Source organism: Nycticebus coucang, chromosome 12, assembly GCF_027406575.1.
Source record: "Nycticebus coucang isolate mNycCou1 chromosome 12, mNycCou1.pri, whole genome shotgun sequence".
NCBI lineage: Eukaryota > Metazoa > Chordata > Mammalia > Primates > Lorisidae > Nycticebus > Nycticebus coucang.
The window spans coordinates 55,887,162-55,905,742 of NC_069791.1; the positions used below are offsets into that span (position 1 = coordinate 55,887,162).

Here is an 18,581-nt window from a genome sequence, read left to right on the forward strand (position 1 = left end):
TATAGACTATATTGGTACTTTTCATTTTCTAAAACATATCAAAATTTGTAAATATTTTATATTTTTCACTAATAAAGTACTCATAATAGTTACAGGAACTTGGAAAATTATGGGTTTGAACACATTCTTATTAAAGAAAAGTATGACAGGGAAAGTGAAATAGAAATAGAATTCCAAAGGGAAAATGCAACAAGATAAGATTTCTAACCTATAAAGAAGCCTTTATTTTATGAATACTTTTAATGTAAAATATGTACTGAATAATTATGGTAACTGTTTTCCACTGGATATATGTAAACATATGATTTAAGAATTTTATTTTAAAATGTCAAAATTTGTACTAATCTGAAAATTACAACCATTTTAACTACATGTTTAAACATTTGATGTAAACACTTGGATGTTGACTTACAAATAAAAGAGAGTATATGTAATTCTTTAAATGTCAAGGACCAGGGGTCAAGTAAGCAAACAGCATCTGAAGCCAACTATTCTGGAACACAGTGCACCAACCAGCAAGATGTGGACTCAGGTGACCCATGAGGTAATGATCAGGACCACATACCTTCTTGGGTATCTTTTATTCATTCTCTTGAATACCTGTATTTATTAAGTACCATTTATTATTCTGTGCTCCTTTCTTTACTAAGTGTTAGTAATATATAGGTGACTAACTCAAGGTCCCAGCTCTCCAGGAGAGCATCTCTTACCAAGAAACCATGAGCGGAACCCCCATTTGCTGGGTAGTCTGGTTCTATCCCTGCCCTCCAGGGGTAACTGTGGTCAGTGAATGAGGATATACAGAGGTATCATTCTCTAAGCCTAGACCATGGCTTAGTTCTGTATAAGCCATGGTCTAGGACTTATTTACCCAGCACTTTCTATAGTTACTCTAACTTACGGCACATCATCATCTGCCTTAATTAGCTCAGTGAGAGAAGTTAAATGGACTTAAGCAAATTACAGGCAACCAACTCAGGCACCAAAGCTGGGATGGATACCACAAAAGAAGCCAGGCTTCTCAGCTCAGAACTTCTCCATCTCAGGCCAGCCAGATTTGTCCTGGTGGCAGCCACGGTCCTTAAGGAAGGAAGACAGGGCACTGTGGTGGAGTAAGAAGGGCTTGGTGAGAACTGAGGCAACCAGGTTCTTGTCCCCGCTGCAACACTGTTACTTTAAATAAACGACTTCTCTTCTCTGAGCCCAGTGTCTTCACCTGCAAAAGGAGAGGTGTAGGTTATAGGGGCCCAGGCCTCTGCACACTCTGTAACGCTAAGTCCCTTCTGGCTGGGTTCACACATAATCCTCAAGTCCCAAGCACTCTTCCTGGTTTGCTGGGGTTTTCACTGCAAATTAGGTTTCTCACAAAGAGCTTTCCAACTGGTCTTTTCCTCAGGCTGGGTTCTGCCAACTTGGTGTCTCCCTCAGCTCCCTTACTCCCAGAGCAGCATTTTTCCAGGTTCTGTGCCTCAGCCATTTCCTCAAGCAGCTTCCCTGGACCAGCCTGCAGGGCCCTGAGCCTGGCTCTTTTTCAGCTGCTTTATGCTTCCTGTCTCTGAGCCACCCCTCTGGTGCCAAAGTCAGCCAGGCACTTTCTAATTCCTGGATCATTAGCTCACTAATGCAGACCACACCCATAGGATGCCATTTAAGGGGAAAGTTGCCTACACTTATAAATGGGCAGGAGCTCTCCCACCACACCTTACGTGAGACTCCTCTCCTAAGCAGAGGAGGTTTTAGTCAAACCCTGCAGCCCTGTCAAAGCTGAAAATCTATGGTTTTCAAATGTTACCCAGATCAGCCTTCAAATCTGGCACCCAAGAGAATATGGTAGAGAGTCCAGACAAGTTGAAATAGTGTAGAATTCAAATATTTTATCAGCATAGCACGGTGGCTCAAACCTGTAATCCTAGCACTCTGGGAGGCCGAGGCGGTGGATTGCTTGAGGTTAGGCATTTGAGACCAGCCTGAGGAACAGCAAAGACCCCACCTGTACTAAAAATTGAAAAATTAGCTGGGCATGATGGTGGGCATCTGCAGTCCCAGCTCCTTGGGAGGCTGAGGCAAGAAGATCTCTCAAACCCAGGAGTTTGAGATAGCTATACTATCATGGCACTCTAGCTTGGGTGACAGAGTGAGACTCTGTCTCAAAATAACAAATAAATAAAAAAATAGATAGTTTATCCTTTGTCTCTGTAAGCTATCAATGTATCCAAGAACCAGTGTGAACACATTCATCTTTCTCTGCACTAAAATTGGAGCAACTAGAAAGTATGACCCTCTCAGAGTGACTCTTCTGCACCATCTAGGTGGTAATCTTGTGAACAAATGAACTTCATCAAGCCTGTTGCAGGAAATGTAGGTGATAGAACACACATTAATATCTCCACAGAGAAGCAATCTGACAATCCTGAATGTAAAATATTCTGCAGGACAATGGGCATGGATTCTTTAGCAATCAATGTCACAGAAAAGAAAAAGAGGCCAAAATTCTCATTTAAAAGACTTAGTAAATAATTAAATGCAGTATGTGGGTTTGTTTAGACCAGTGGTTCCCAATCTCCCTAATGCCGTGGCCCTTTAATACAGTTCCTGTGGGTCATGACCCACAGGTTGGGAACTGCTGGTTTAGACCCTTATGACAGATCAAATGTAAAACGGCCTTTTTAAACTGAAATTTGAATTGAACTGGGTATTGGGTGATCCTGTTAGGTCTTTGGTTTTGTAGTTATACCACTCCTCCCTTCTCCCTCCTCCCCTCTTTTTAGAGCTACATATGGAAGTGTTTAGGAGCAAAATGACACACGATGTCAGGAATTTTCTTTAAAGTACTATAGGAAAAAAAGAAAAAGAAAAAGAAGAACTAGATAGATGTATGGCAAAATGTTGGTAATTGCTGAATCTGGGGGATGGGAGTTCATTTCCTATCCTTGTGATTTCTCTGTATGTTTGAAAATTTCATTATAAAAAACTTCTTTAAAAAGGTCTGGGACATGCTAGTGTTTGGGTGTCAAAATGATATGTGACTCTTTACAAAGCCCAGACCCACATCTTACAATAAAGAGTGGGGGCCGTGGCGTCAGATAGAATGGGATCGCATCCTGGCTTTGCCTTCTGCTTGCTGGATGGTCTTGCACTGAATCTCTCAACCTCGTTCCCTTATATGATTAATATGAGATCAAATGAAATAACGTATAAAGTACCCAGCAAGATAGACATCTGGTAAACAGTTGAAATGGAAGCTATTGCCATCAATTACCTTAAACCCCAATGCATCAGAAAAATCCCTTTTTTTTCCTTTGAGACAGAGTCTCACTTTGTTGCCATTGGTAGAGTGCTGTGGCATCACAGCTCACAGTAACCTCAAACTCTTGGGCTCAAGTGATTCTTGCCTTAGCCTTCCAAGTAGCTGGGTCTACAGGTGCCCGCCACAATGCCCGGCTATTTTTTAGAGACAGGGTCTCGCTCTTGCTCAGGCTGGTCTCGAACTTTGAGTTCAAGCAATCCACCCACTTCAGCCTCCCAAGCACTGGGATCCTTTATCAGGCCATGTGGGGTTGGGCTCAGAAAATAGAAATTCAGAGAAGTAAGAATCAGGAAAAGACATGAAACAAATGGTCCATATTCTCAGGATTGGATAAAACTCTGATGTCCCCAAGGATAGAGCCCATACTCTTTAGAGACAGCCTCATTAACCTCAGCTGCCTGGGCCAGGTATGGAGGGGGTCCAGGCACAGAGCAAAGAAATCAGCTGGGAGGAGAGCAGGGGTCCCAGGAAGAGAACACAAGCTTTCTGCCTCCCAGTTTGTACGTGCACCAGGAGCCTTTGTTGCTAGGAAGAATCTAAATATATATAGTGTGTTGTTGTTGCAATGCTTCCTTCTGACAGCCTGTTGAGTATTTTCTCTCATAGAGCTCAGATTCCCCAAACTGGAAAGTGAAATCATTTTCAGACTCCCAAGGGAAGCTAGGGCCCCGGATTCATTTTTCCCTAGAGAAAGCATGTTTGCTGGAAATTAGGGAAGGTAATTGAAGAGGCCTAAGGCCAAAAGGGACCTGCAGGGGTCATTGAGTCCATCCTCCAGCCTCCAGGCAGGAGTGAAACTAATCCATTCCAGATGGCCACTGTCCCCTGTCTGCTGAAGACCTCCACCAGAGACCCTCAGAGCCTGACTCAGCAGCTCATTCCAGAGGAGGCTGAGCTCAGACTTTGGGTCTAATCTCAGCCTCGTCACTGACCCACTGTGGCTCTTGATGAGTTATTCATCTTGGACTCCAATTTTGCCATCTACAAAAAAAGGAATATTGATAGCCACCTTGCTGCTGTGAGGGTGGATCAAAATACACAATGGAAAAGAGCTTTGTGCCCAGGAAGGGGTCAGCATGTAAAATGCAGGGCAGTATTCCTTCCTCAGGTTTAAAAACTCCTGTAGAGCTTACAGAAACAACACCCTATTCTCATGGTTCCTTCCCACATGGTAGGAAGTAGTGATAAATTCCGAGAGGAAAGAAATCTTCCTTGGTTCCACAAAAATAATGTATCAGTATAATTGGCTCAGAACAAATTGAGTCTTGACAGCAGTGAAGAAATACACAGTGGTAACAACATCATCGTTAGAGAATAACTCTGCAGCAGCAAGCTGGAGCCCAGTTTCGTTGTTGGCATTATGTCAGCAGAGCTGAAGAAGACAATGAATGCAGACCTGAAACCTGGAAAATGAGGCCCAGAGAGGTTCAATAATGTCCTCCAGGCAGCACAGCAATTAAGGGGTGGAGGAGGACTTGAACCAGAGCTCTTTCTATTTACTGAGTTTCTGCTCTGTGCTAGGCACTGTGGAGACAGTTGCAAAAAAGACTATCTAGCTCTTGCGAAGCTTAGAGGCTAACAGGGAAGATAGACAGTCAACAGCCAGACACACACGCAGAAGTAATTGTAGGGGGTTCCAAAACAGGAGCGGGGTGGTGGTGGGGTCATGAGCACGAGTGCACGTCACAGGCAAATGTGGCCTCCTAGACTTGCAGAATGGCCCGAAATGGCTAACTATTATAAACAGTAGGCGGCCTATAATCCCAGCTCTTTAGGAGGCCAATTGCTTGAGGCTAGGAGTTTGAGACCCAGTCTGAGCAATATAGTGAGGACCCCCCACCCCATCTTTGCAAAAAATTAAAAAGAAAATTAGCCAGGTGCAACAGCTCACCCCTGTAATTTTAGCACTTTGGGAAGCTGAGGTGGGAGGAGATTGCTTGAGACCAGGAACTCAAGACTGACCTGGGAAAGGTCAGACAGATGCAAAAAAGACCATCTAGCTCTAGAATAAGGTGTCATTGGCATTATGAGCCAGATCGCATCTCTACCAAAAAAAAAAAAAAGGGTGTCTTGTGCCCGTAGTTCTAGCTCCTTAAGAAGCTGAAGCCAAAGGATCACTTGAACCCAAGAGTTGGAGGTTTCCATGAGTTATGATTGTGCTTTTCCCTTCAGTCTGAGCAATGGAGAAAGACCAAGGGAACGCAAACCTTCAGTCTGAAATGAGTCTACAGGCAGAAGACGGCGGGGTTTTAGACTGCTCCTCTGTGGAGCCTTCCCTAACGTCCAGGTCCCAAAGAGGATCACATGTGGGCAAGGGCTGTAAGAAGAAGCTCAAATGCCTTACCTGAAAAATTATTCAGCCTCACTTGTTCCTCTCCAAGGCAGGCTAGGAATAAGGAGGCAAATGGAGAAATAGTCCTTGTCATCTGAAAATTCATTATCCAAGACCTTGAATTATGAGATAAACCAATGGGAAAAAGTTTAAATTGATCTCTTTAAAAAGTAGTCCACTTTAAACATCCTTTCTTAACACCAACATGTCTTTGCAAAATAAAGTTACTCAACTTGCATAAAATACTGTACCTTATAGGTTGGTGAAAGGGATATTGAGAAACTACTAAAATCACATGTGGATCTGTTAACTGGAGAGGACCCAGCTGAGTTAGCCAGGGAATGGACACCCAGTGGACAACTCACAGAAATGGTGCTGGGCTTCCAAGAGACAGGTTTTAGTATCAAAAGACTAAGGAAGAGTCTTTAGGATAATCAATGAAATGACCCTCTCAGTAACTGCAATTTGAGAGCCAGAATTTAATTGAAAGGTGTCTTCATGAAATTGTGTAAGAAAAATGATGCCCAAACAATCAATTCTTGATGAATTACTTATTTTTTTTTTGTGTGTGTGTGTGTGTTTTTTGGCCGGGGCTAGGTTTGAACCCGCCACCTCCGGCATATGGGACTGGCGCCCCACTCCTTGAGCCACAGGCGCCACCCTGAATTACTTATTTTTATATTTGCAGAAACTATAAGCCACATTTATTTCCTGAGTGTATGTATATCTTTATAATTTGTGGTATAACTTTTTATATTTTCCACCGTTTACTATCTATCTCAGAATGCATGTTTAATGGTCCTTTTCCTGTTCTTACACTTGGTGATGAGGACTGGTCTCGGTTCACTGGAACTCACACATGTGGCCCCTATGTCAGGGGTAGAGAGGTCTGAGTAGTATTTACTTCAATTCCATTCTCAGTTTACTGTGTGACTCTGGCAAAGTTGCTTAACACCTTTGCGTCCCAGTTGGCAAGTCTGCAAAAATTAGGTGAATAATTCCTGCCTTCCTTCTACTCCATAAGGGTCTTGGTGGAGCAGGATGATCCTCTTGAAAGTAAGAAGTGGTATTCAGAAAAGAGGACGATGCCACCACCTGACCAGTTCCTGGTTCCCTGTGCTGCAGGAATGGAAAACTCCCCAATAGTAGGCAATTTTAACATGGTTTCTGTTTCATTTTGATACAGTAATAAACGCTAAGGTTCCTTTCAGGCCTGAAATCCTACGATGTGTGTCTTTACAGCAGTTAGGGCACAGGAGGATATGCACTAGGTGGCGAGCAGAGATCTGGGTGCTCAGGCTCAGGGTTCAGGAAATTCAAGGGAGTGTAACTATTATCCTGTTAGCCCCTTAATGCACAACATCCTGGAAGGTCAGGGAGGCTGAGCTTTCCTTCCTATGTTACAGATGTAGACACTGAGGCAGTTGCAGACTCTGCAACCTGTGAAACCAGTCATTCACCTCCAACTTGAATCCTCATCTTTTGGTCCCCAATTTCCTCTTCTAATTCTACTGCTACCGTGCAGGACAAGAAGCTAAAACCATCCAGGGGCCTGGCCACCGACCCACAGTATTTGGAACCATCCTGGGAGGCAATGGAGGCACTACTGGGGCAGGGCAGTGCTGGGGGCAGTAGGTAGAGGTCAAGCAGGCCCTCGAGCAGCTCCTTAGAGGTCCGTGCTGGACGCTGCCCCCACACCACGGTGCCAGGCCCTTTCCTCCTAATTGCTGTAGCCCTACGAGTATTGGGAGGAAAATGTCATCCAGCTGGTCTGGATTTCTGAGCACATGAGGGACCCAGAGAATGTTTCGTAAGCTCCATTCGGAGCCTCTGTTAGGCAGTGAGGGAGGCCCTTTTTAATGAGTTGAAGGAAGCCCCATTTACCAGCTGGCCCAGACTGGAGGTGGAGGGGGGCACACAGGTGGTGGAACCGGAGTGAGGCTCCTTAGAGTGCCCTTCTCTGCTCGGGTGTGTTCTCATAGGAACATTAGGAGACTAAAGAAATCATTTCTATTCTCATATCACATACTCAGCAGAAGGGATTCCCTGGGTTCGGAAATGGGCATAGGAAGGGGAGTGGCTGAGGTATGGCAAGCCTCAGTCCTGTGCCCGGGCTCAGCTGCCATGTAACGAACGCTGCTGGAGGGGAATCAATGCCTCAGGGCTCACCTCCCACAAAGCTTCCATCAGACAGACCCAGGTTCAAATTTTGTGTCTGTGTGACATTAGGAAATTACTAAATTATCATGCGATTTAAATTTGCTCATCTGTGAAGTGAGGACAATAACACCTCTTGGACAGCTGGGAAGATTAAAACTAAAAAACTTATAAAACACACAGCATGTTGGCAGGCATAGGGCGGCTTACTGAATTATGATAATACGTATTAGTATGTATCAATACAAAATGAAGCAAGGGCCAGGATGCTGCAACATTGTGCCGGGCACTGCAGAGGGTACCGGGAGGGATGAGACCCACTTGGTGCTCCCCAGGAGCTTGTGCTGAAATTGTAATGGCAGTGGGCGGTGGGTGTGGAGTGAGATGACTAATGCTACACGGCAGGAGACCGTCACCAGCAGAACAAAGCAGCTCCAGCAGGAGTGATGCAGTGAGTATACCAAACGCAAAGAGGAGAATTCCCAACACACTGGGCAGATCAGGGAGGGCTCCTGGGAAGAGGCAGAAATCGACTTTCTTGTCCTACTGGCTACAGTAAACTCGAGCTGGTTATCTAGTGACCCAGCAGAGCATGTTCAGTGTTGGATGCATCCAGAGACTGGGTGTTCATCTTCTGATACTCCCATATCTCTTTGGGGCAGAAAGAAGCAGAGTGAATGGAGGTTTTGCTCAAACTCTGCTAGAATCCTGAGTTCTGGATGGCCTGCTGAGCAAACTCATTCTACCCAGGTATGAGGAGCTGGAGCAAACCAAATATCTGGCTTGAGGCTAGTGGGCCAGCAGTTAAGAATTTTTAGCAACTTTTCAAGTATCTGGATTAGGCAACAAGTCTTCCTCAAGATTTGTCCTTTACTAGACATATGTCCCTTGTGAGAAAGGTTTAGGGGCTTTGTCCATTTGGAGGGGCAGTGGGGCCTGGGGGTGCCAAATGAAGACGATACTCAAGTCAGTGGTCCTGGGGAGAAATGCTTTGCAGAAAGCAGATCCCCATGGGAGGGAGTTTACTTTACCATCAGTGTCTTCCAATGCATGAGCCTGGGTGAGAGAGGGGGGCAGGGGAAGGAAGGGAAAAGCAAGCAGTGACACCAGGCACAACATCGTAGAGTTTGTTTTCCACAGTTTGTTTTCCACACGGCCCCTTTATCTTGTGTCAAATATATCTCCTGGGAAAAGAAAACATGCCTCAGGGCAATCCCTCGGGAACATTTTTTCCTCCTTCATGTGATTTATGTTGAAGCTTCTGGGAGAACCCTGGGGTCCCATGTGGAGTGTGAGGCCATTCATGGCGCTGCAGGGGATGTGGGGGGTAGAGGAACGAGCTTCCCAGATATCACAGGGCCTGAGCCAGCCTCTGTCTACCCAAGAGCTCCCAGATCTCAGTTGCTACAGAGAGGGTGAACATGGGAGCGGGGCCTCCTCATGAGGCGTGCCTACTTTTCTGCGGGACTTAACCCAATAGAAAGGACCTTGTTACAAATTTAAGTGCTGGTTTCAAGTCCTGATCCTGCTGCTTGATCACGGTTCGGTCTCGGTTTCCACAGCTGTAAAATGGCAATGTTAAAAACTGTTCTGCCTGCCTCGCCTGGTTACCATGGTCAGATGAAACGGCAGAGATAAAGGTATCACATTGGAAAGTACACACACACATACATTGTTACTGGATAGCTTGTGACAAGAAGGGCCCTTGGGGCTAGAGTCAGAAGATCTAAGTCCCAGCTCTACCACAGTATGGCTGTGGGCCAGTCGTCGTAATTCTGAGTCTCACTTTCTATACCTGAAAAATGGGGACAATATCATTCATCCCATCTCTCTTGGATAAAAAGAGGAGTAATGGGGTGACTGCTGTATAAAGTACAGTAGAACCAGTAAGTTGTCCATCTGAGGGGACTGTCACAAACTGGTCAACTTACAGAAGAGGTCAACATAAGGAACCTCCGTTGAGTACAATTGGTCCATGTCCAGTCTGTGAAAATTGGATCAACTTAAGGAGGTGGTCAATGTAGGGAGGTGGTCAACTGTGGAGGTTCTGTCATATATGGGTTAATATTACTATAAATTATTTTTAGGGTTTAACCAGATCAGAGGACAAGTGGAAACTTGTGAAGAAGAACCAATATTTTCTGCCCTTGGATTCAGTCACTTGAAATCTCTGGATTTTCCCAGTGGCCTGGCATCTTGAGAACATTTTTGCTTTGAAAGAAATAATTTGATTGTGGATATGAATACTGGCTTTCAAATTAGTGAATGTTGGAAATCCATGATTATGGCAAAAAGCACAGGTCAATTTATAGCATTTTTGTAGCAGAGTCCATCCAATATCCATTTTCCCCTTCTTTTACTAAGAGAACCTTATTTGATTACAGGAGTGGTAATGTGCTCAGGCAAAACAAATGCCATTTCCCATCTCCATCTGTAAATAAGGTGGGCTGTATCTGCTAATAGGGAGGACTGAATGGCCAACTTTAGACCAGAGAGATGTAATGAGAAGTTCTTGGTGAGGCTTAAGGAAAGTTTCTACAAAGGAGGGACTAACTGAGCTGGCAGGTGCCTTTGCTGCTACCCTTTGCTGTCTTAATGTTTGGAATGCAGAAGTGGTGTTCCAATAGCCATTTTGTGACCATGAGGCTATCTTGGTATCAAGATAGTGAAGCAAAATGACAAAGGAACTTGGTTGGTTAATGATGTTAATCAATTGTCAGTCTGGCCTTAGACTGTCTACTTCTGTACTTTTTTTTTTTAAGAGACAGAGTCTCACTTTATTGCCCTCGGTAGAGTGCCGTGGCATCACAGCTCACAGCAACCTCAAACTCTTGGGCTCAAGTGATTCTCTTGCCTTAGCCTCCCAAGTACCTGGGACAACAGGTGTGCATCACAGCTCCTGGCTATTTTTAGAGACGAGGTCTCGCTCTGGCTTAGGCTGGTCTCAAATGTGTGAGCTCAGGTGATCCACCTGCCTCGGCCTCCCAAGTGCTGGGATTATAGGCCCGAGCCACCACACCCAACCCGAATGTACTTTCTAACTCGATACAATCTTATCCTATAATATTAATATTATCTTAAGTCCACATAATTATTCTCTTAGGTGCTAAGAGATAAGTAAGCTGAGATCCAAAGAGTGATATTACCTGAAGACAGTCACCATAAAGCATGTGTTTTAATTTCTGGATCAGCTCCATATTTCTCAACCAAAGTGAACACCTTTGTCAATTATCCTAGGACTATTTTTTTTTTAATTTCAGAATATTAAGGGCATACAAATGTTTTTGTTACATGAATCGCTTTTACAATGCTTGAGTCATTGTACTGATTAGGTAGATTTTTGCCCCTTCCCTTCTCCCTCACCGTCACTTGATTTCCAATGAGCTTACTTCCTTCTGGCATATCTGTGCCTTTTGGTTATTTTTAATTTACTAGTAAGTCCATCTGATGTTTGCTTTTCCATTCTTAAGATATTTTACTTAGAATAATGGTATCTAGTTCCAATCAATTTGCTGCAAAAGGCACTAATTCATCCTTTTTTATGACTGAATAGTACTCCATGGTATACATAAACTATATTTTGTTAGTCCACTCATGAATTGATGGGCACTTGGGTTGATTCCACATCTTGGCAATTGTGAATTGTGCTGCAGTAAACATTTGAGGGCAGGCATCTTTTAAATAAAATGACTTTTTTTCCTGTGGGTGGATACCCAGTAGTAGGATTGCTGGATCAATGGTAGGTCTACGTTCAGTTCTTTAAAAATTCTACATACTGTTTTCCACTGAAGTTGTACTAATTTACAGTCCCACCAACAGTGTATAAGCATTCCTTTCTCTCTGCATCCACAACTGCATCTCCTGTTTTTGGACTTTTTAATAAAAGTTGTTCTTTTAATAGGGGTAGGGTGATATCATGTTGTGTTTTAATTTGCAATTCCCCGAAGATCAGTGATGCTGAGCATTTTTTCATGTTTCTTGACCATTTGTCTGTCTTCTTCTGAAAAGCCTCTGTTCCCATCTTTTGCCCACTTTTTAATGGGATTGTTTGTTTTTTTCTTATTGATTGGTTTGAGTTCTTTGTAGATTATAGATATTAGCCCTTTATTGGACTGGTTTTTAAGTCGGAGAAAGCTAGAAGGCATTACTGTTACCACTTTGCAGTTTGAACAGTAAACCAGAGAGGCTAGGATTCCAAATTAAGACCTTGTTACTTTTACAGTGAAGAACATATCCAGAGAGAGGTTTAATGATCTGAAGGTCCACAAATATGTACCCTTTTCCTAAAGCAGCAGAGAGAGGAAAAGTGGAGAGGGAGGCTACAGAGTGGGAGCCATGAAGCTAAGCCAAGGAGCCCTGTGCAGCACCCCTGCCAAGCACACACCCTGATTAAAGCCACACCCCACATTACACCCACAGTGACAGTCCTTCGTTCTTCCAGTTAAGGCCGAGGCTGTATTTAGCACTGTGGCAGTGTACCTGAATAAAAATGAAAAATCCTAGACCTCTGTGTGTTCAAAGAAAATCAAATAGCTTTTCAGAAACACCTGGAAGGCAGGTGAATTTTCTTTCTTAAAATAGAAATCTTTACATATCTGGAGTTTGGCATTGTTTCCTTAACATGGGGATACTGGACTGTGTAATGTACCAATTATGTAATATGACTCACTGTGATTTTAATCTCTGAACAAACCTACTTAAGGAATTGACAGAATTGAGTACAGTTGGTGATATCATGGAAATAAGACCTGTCTATGCAGATAAAAAGAACTGAAGAGTTCACAGACCTATCAGTCAGTTTTCAACCCTACAGTCTTATTCAAAGTGAGTAAGCAAAGCTTTTGTTGAAGCAGAAGTACTTGTTTGGCTACTCCCAAACAAAATGTCTTACACAGTATCAGGGGTGTCCAACCTGCTACCTGTGGGCCACACGCTGATTGTGGGAGGACCTGTTTTGCTTATCTGTGGTGTCAGATATTAGGAAAAGTATGCATGGTCCTTTCTTCCTTCCATTCAGCTTTTGTCATGTTTATGAATTTAATGTGTGGCCCAATGCTGCTTCTTCCAATGTGTGGGAGAGAAAAAAAAATGTTGGACACCCTGGCTCCAGAGAGATGAAGATGTTGCCCTGCCTTCTTCTATTCCCTTTCTTCTTTGAATCCCTACTGTCCTGATCTTCTAACATTGCACAGTTCAGCTTTAAGTTACATTCTGTTGTATAATGATCGCTAGTTCAATTGTGTCCTTTCAATGTAACTGTAAACTGCTTAAATGTAAGGAAAACAGCAAATGGGTTATTTAAAACTAAGAAGTATGACTTCTGCCTCCAGAAAGATGGAGTTGATGTACTTTTCTCTATTTCTTCCAAGTATAATGTAAAGCCCTGGACATTATATATAAGACAAATACAAGAATATTGAAAGACAGAGAGAAGAAAGCAGACCTACTGGAGACCTCAGACCCAAGGAAAAATATGGTAGGGAGTTCCTTGTGTTTTTATTATTATATTTTGCCTCATGTATCCCAGACTTGGCACTAAAGAGCTTGACAACCTGGAAATGCCAATGAGCACAAATAAAATCTTACTCTCTAACCAAAAGACAAGAAAAGGGATAAACTAACAATACAGAAAATATTTAGATAACTGGTCTACTGTAGCCAAAACCACAAACAAACAAAAAAAACTGTGGCTCCATCCCCACCCATTCTAGGAAAAGCTGAGTAGAAAACCTTGACTTCAGTTCTTCATAGACCATAACAAGGCACCAGAAATGAAACAAGACGTATTACTACATATCCAACAAACATTAAAAATAAACAAACAAATAGTAAAGGAATACTACAAACAACTCTTAACATATACATTTTGAAACTTAGATGAAATAAACCACTTCTTTGGAAAACATAAACCACCAAAACTCAGGAAATAGTAAATATAAAATTTGAAAAGCCCAATAACTATTAAGAGAATTGAATTCATATTTTTAAAAGTAAAAAGAAGCTTATAAACCCAGTTGTTTCTATCAGAGAATTCTACAAAATAAAACAGAATTAACACTAATTCTATACAATATCTTCTAGAAAATAAAAGAGGAAGAAATACTTCCCAGTTCATCTTATGAAACTACTATTATTCTGATACCAAAAATAAAAACAGTACTAAAAAAACTACAGATCAATGTCCCTCAGATAATGGACACGTAGTCCTCAACAAAATATTAGCAAAAAGAATTCAGCAATATACAAAATGAATTGTTTACCATGATTGGGGTTTATTCTAGAGTTGTAATGTTGGTCAATGTTTGAAAATAGTCTATCCACCATATTGATAGGTAAAAGAAGAAAAGTCACATGATCATAACAACCAATGGAGAAAAAGCATGTGAGAAAATTCTATACCCATTCATGTTAAAAACTCCCATGAAGAAATAAGAAGAGAAGGAAACTTCCTCGACTTACTAAAGAGCAGCTACAAATGTTCCCATATGTTAACAATCTATGTAATGGTAAAAGCCTCAAAGTTTTTCCCCTACAATTAGGAACAAGGTGAGAATATCCACTCTCACTTCTCTTTTTTGATATAGCGCTGGAAGGGATATCCAGCCTGTGGCTCTCAGGCTGTATGTAGGTTATTTGCAGACTGTGTTGCTTATCTGTGATGTTGAATATCACAAAAGTATATGGGGACCTTCTGTTTTGCTCATCAGCTGTTGTTCGTGTCTGCGTAGCCCAAGACAACTCTTCTTCTTCCAGTGTGCAGCAGAAGAGAAAAAGGTTGCACGTCTCTATATGAAATAAAAGGTTGCTTTAGGATAACACCCAAACTGTGTTTTCCTCTAAACCCTATAACAATCAACACAGAAGAAGATTTCTAGGACCAAAAGTGGGGCTTTTCCCCACACAAGCAGCAGACACCAGCTGGGAGTCCTCTAATTCAAGTCAGATGCCGCCTGGAGACAGCCCCAGATCCCACAGGCTGAGGGCTGAGTCTCTAAGACTGCACCCCTACCCACATACCCGTTGCAAGTCTGGCTTCTGACTGACCAGCTTCAAGTTGGGGTTCTCATGACCCCCTCCTTTGGGTTCCATTAACTTGCTAGGGGATCTCACAGAACTCAGGGAAACACATTTACTGGTTTATTGTAAAGGATAAATCAAGGGATATAAGGAAGAGACACGTAGGGCAAGGTACGGGGAAAAGGGCACAGAGCTTCCCTGCCCTCCCGGGTGTGCCACCCTCCAAAAACCTCCTCATGCTCAGCTCTCAAAACCCATTCCTGTTGGGTTTCTATGGAGGCTTCCTCACAGGAATGACTGACAACCATGTAGAAATGTGACTGGACGAAAGTACACCATCTAAACCCATCAGGGCCTGTCTATTCAGATTCTTCCCGGCCTCCCTAGGTACCATTCCTTTCTCCGGGGTACAGGGCAGGACCATCTCTGGAATAAGGGTCTTTTGACCCAGAATCAGATTAGAGTGCTGCCTTGGGCAGGTGAAAGAAGGGCAGAAAAAGGTCAGAGAGAGAGAGAGAGATTCTGTTTCCTGAGCCCTACAGCACGTCAACCTTATAGCAAGGACTATGGGACTTATGAGTCAGAACTATGGACAAAAACTAACACACAGAGGGTGCCAAAAATGTACATGCATTTTAATAAAGGAGAAAACTGTATTAAAATTGTAATACTCAAGTCACATCGGCTTCTGCAATTATAAGAGATACAAGATACAGTATATAATATACAAGATAAATGTGATAGGTATATACTGAATATTACTATTTTAATACAGTTTTTTCCCTTTCTTAACTGTGTATATATTTTTTGGCACCCTGTGCATACATTATAATACCACAAAGGTACACATATTGGAAAGAAAGAAATAAAACTGTGTTTATTAGCAGATCACATAATTGTGAGTCTACTGAGAAAATCCCAAGTAATCTACAAAAAAACTAAAGTAATAAGTGAGCTTTCAAGGTAAATACACAGAAATCAATTACATTTCTATAATAGCAATAAACACAGACATCAAAAATTAAAAATATAAAATGGCAAAAATAAAATTTACATTTGTTCAGAAAAATTAGGTAATTAAGTCTACATCTAACAAAATGTACACAACTTTCATACTGAAAACTACAAAATGCTGATGAAATGAACCAAAGAAGATTTAAGTAAATGAAGAAGCATACCACGCCTACAGGTTAGAAGATTAAACGCAGTAAAAATGTCAGTTCTCCCAAATTGATATATATGTTTAATGCAATACCTATCAAAATCCTAGCAACATTTTTTGGTAAATATACACAAGATTATTCTGAAATGTACATTGAAAGGCAAAGGAACTAGAACAGCTAAAACAATTTGGAAGAAGAATAAAGTGGAAGGTATCAGTCTAGCTAATTTTAGGATTTATTATATAACTGCGGTCATTGTGTTATTGTTGTTGTTGGTAAAAACACATAGAAATCAGTGAAATAGAATGGAGAGCCAAAAATAGAACCATACAAGACTGTCCAACTGGATGCATGAGAAAGACAGCCTTTCAGCAAAGGTCTTGGAGTAATCAGACATCCACAGACAGAACGATGAACCTCAACTGAAGTCTTATACCACATATAAAAAGTAACTCAAAACCAGTCACAGACTTAAATGGAAGTGTTTTACAAAACTTTTGGATAAAATCACAGGAGAAAACCTTCATGATTTACGGTCAGGCAAAGAGTTCGTAGACTTGACATGGAAAGTACAATACACAAAAGAAAAACACTGGTACCTTAGGCTTCATCAAAACTAAAAATGTTTGCTACAAAGAGCACATATTTGCAAGCCACGTTTCTAAAAATGAACTAATATCCAGAATATATTTTAACACACTCTAAATTCAACAGAAATGAATAGTTTAATTAGAAAACAAGCAAAAGATGTGAAGAGACCTTTTATTGACAAGGATGTACAGAGGGCAAATAAGCACAGGAAAAGGTGTTCAACATCAGTAGCTCCTGGGAAAATGGAAAATAAGACCACAATAAAATACCATTACATGCCTATCAGAATGGCTAGAATAAACAACAGAAGAATTCCAAATAGTTTCTGTAGATTCTCCCCCCTCGACGTGGTGGAGCTTGACCCCTGACTCCTGACCCCTGTGAGGATGGGCTATGCTAGGCACTTGATTCCAAGGAGCAGAGTATGCAAGTGGAGGCAGCAAAAAGTGGAGAAACCTGGCAGACACTCCCTTACCCAGGTGATCAGGTTAACATCATCAGTCATGTTGATAACATGTACCTTTTATATGATGTGGTGCCAGTGGTACCTTATCTTTGTGGTAATCCTTCCCAAATCCTAAGTCTGACCATGATAAAAGCATCAAACAAAGCCACATTGAGGGATAGTCTACAAAATACCACTGGCCAGCACTCCTTAAAGTTGTCAATGTCATCAAAAATAGAGAAAGTCTAAGAAATTGTCACAGACCAGAAAAGGCTCAGGAGACATGACAAAGAAAAAAAAATGTGGTACCCTGGATGGAATCCTCCATCAGAAAAAGATACATGGGTCATTACAAAAGTTTTGAGATACACAGAAATCAAGAAATGTAAAATTTTTGTGGATGGAAACAAAGGAAGCCTTCTCTCCCAGCAACACCAATAAGCCAAGCAAGTTGAAACTTGCATGGGTGAATCAGAAAGGACACTGTCTACTGTGTTCCTTGGAAGTGGAATAATGTCCACCACAGAGTAGGTGGCAGTGACCCACATATTAGAGGCAAACTAGTGGGATTCAAATGAACTGTGGTGTCTAGTTAATAGTAATGTGCCAGTGTTGGTTTCTTAGTTGTGACAAAGGAACTGTATAAACATAGATGCCAGCACATGGGGAACCGGAGTGAGGGGTGTCTTAGCTCAAACAGTTATAAAAAATTAGCCTGGACTGGGTGGCTTAAACAACAGACATTTATTTTTCACAGTTCTGGAGGCTGGGAAGTCCAAGGCCAGGGTGTCAGCACGTTTGAGTTCCTGGTGAAGGCTCTCCTTTGGGCTTGCAGACAGCTGACTTCTCACTGTGTCCTCACATGGGGGTAGGGGGAGAGAGAAAGAGAGCTGCTCCCTGGCCCTTCCTTATTTGGACACTAATCACATGATGAGGACCCCACCTTTGTGACCTGATCTAAGCCCAATTACCTCCCAAAGGCCCCATCTCTAAATTCTATCTCATTGGAGTTTAGGGCCTCAGCATATGAACTGGGCGGGGGATGGAGGACATAATTCAGTCTAAGGCAAGAGGTATATGGAACTCTCAGTACCATCTTTACCAAACGCTGGTAAAGATGCACAGAAACTAGATTACTCATACGTTATTGGTGGAGGCCAAGTGTGGTGGCTCACGCCTGTAATCCTAGCACTTTGGGAGGATCACTTTGAGGGCAGGAGTTTGAGACCAGCCTGGGCAACATAGTGAGACTTTGTCTCTACAAGAAATAGAAAAGTTAGCGGGGCATGGTGGTGCTAAACTGTAGTTCCAGCTCCTTGGGAGGTTGGAGTAGGAGGATTATTTGAGCCTAGGAGTTTGAGGTTGTAGTAAGTTATGACGGTGCCACTGTACCAGGCAACAGAGCAAGACTCTATCTCAAGATAAAAATAAAACAAAATAAAAGAAAAAACATTTTTAGTAGGAATTTAAAATGGTATGACCACTCTGGAAAATAGTTTGGCAGTTTCTTAAAAAATTAAACATGCAATTATTCTATGACCTAGCAATCATACTCCTGGATATTTATTC

At 42.1% G+C, this 18,581-nt stretch overlaps 1 long non-coding RNA gene across 1 annotated transcript in view; it reads right to left on the reverse strand.

The window, feature by feature from the left end:
• Nucleotides 1–1,012: 1,012 nt before the first annotated feature.
• LOC128562787 (uncharacterized) overlaps nucleotides 1,013–18,581 on the reverse strand; it is a 67,240-nt gene continuing 49,671 nt past the window's right edge. Inside the window, exons 2-3 of the long non-coding RNA XR_008373502.1 lie at nucleotides 5,652–5,755; nucleotides 1,013–1,216 (exon numbers count right to left, since the gene is read on the reverse strand). This is a non-coding gene — a long non-coding RNA (uncharacterized LOC128562787). The remainder of the gene's footprint in view (nucleotides 1,217–5,651; nucleotides 5,756–18,581) is intronic.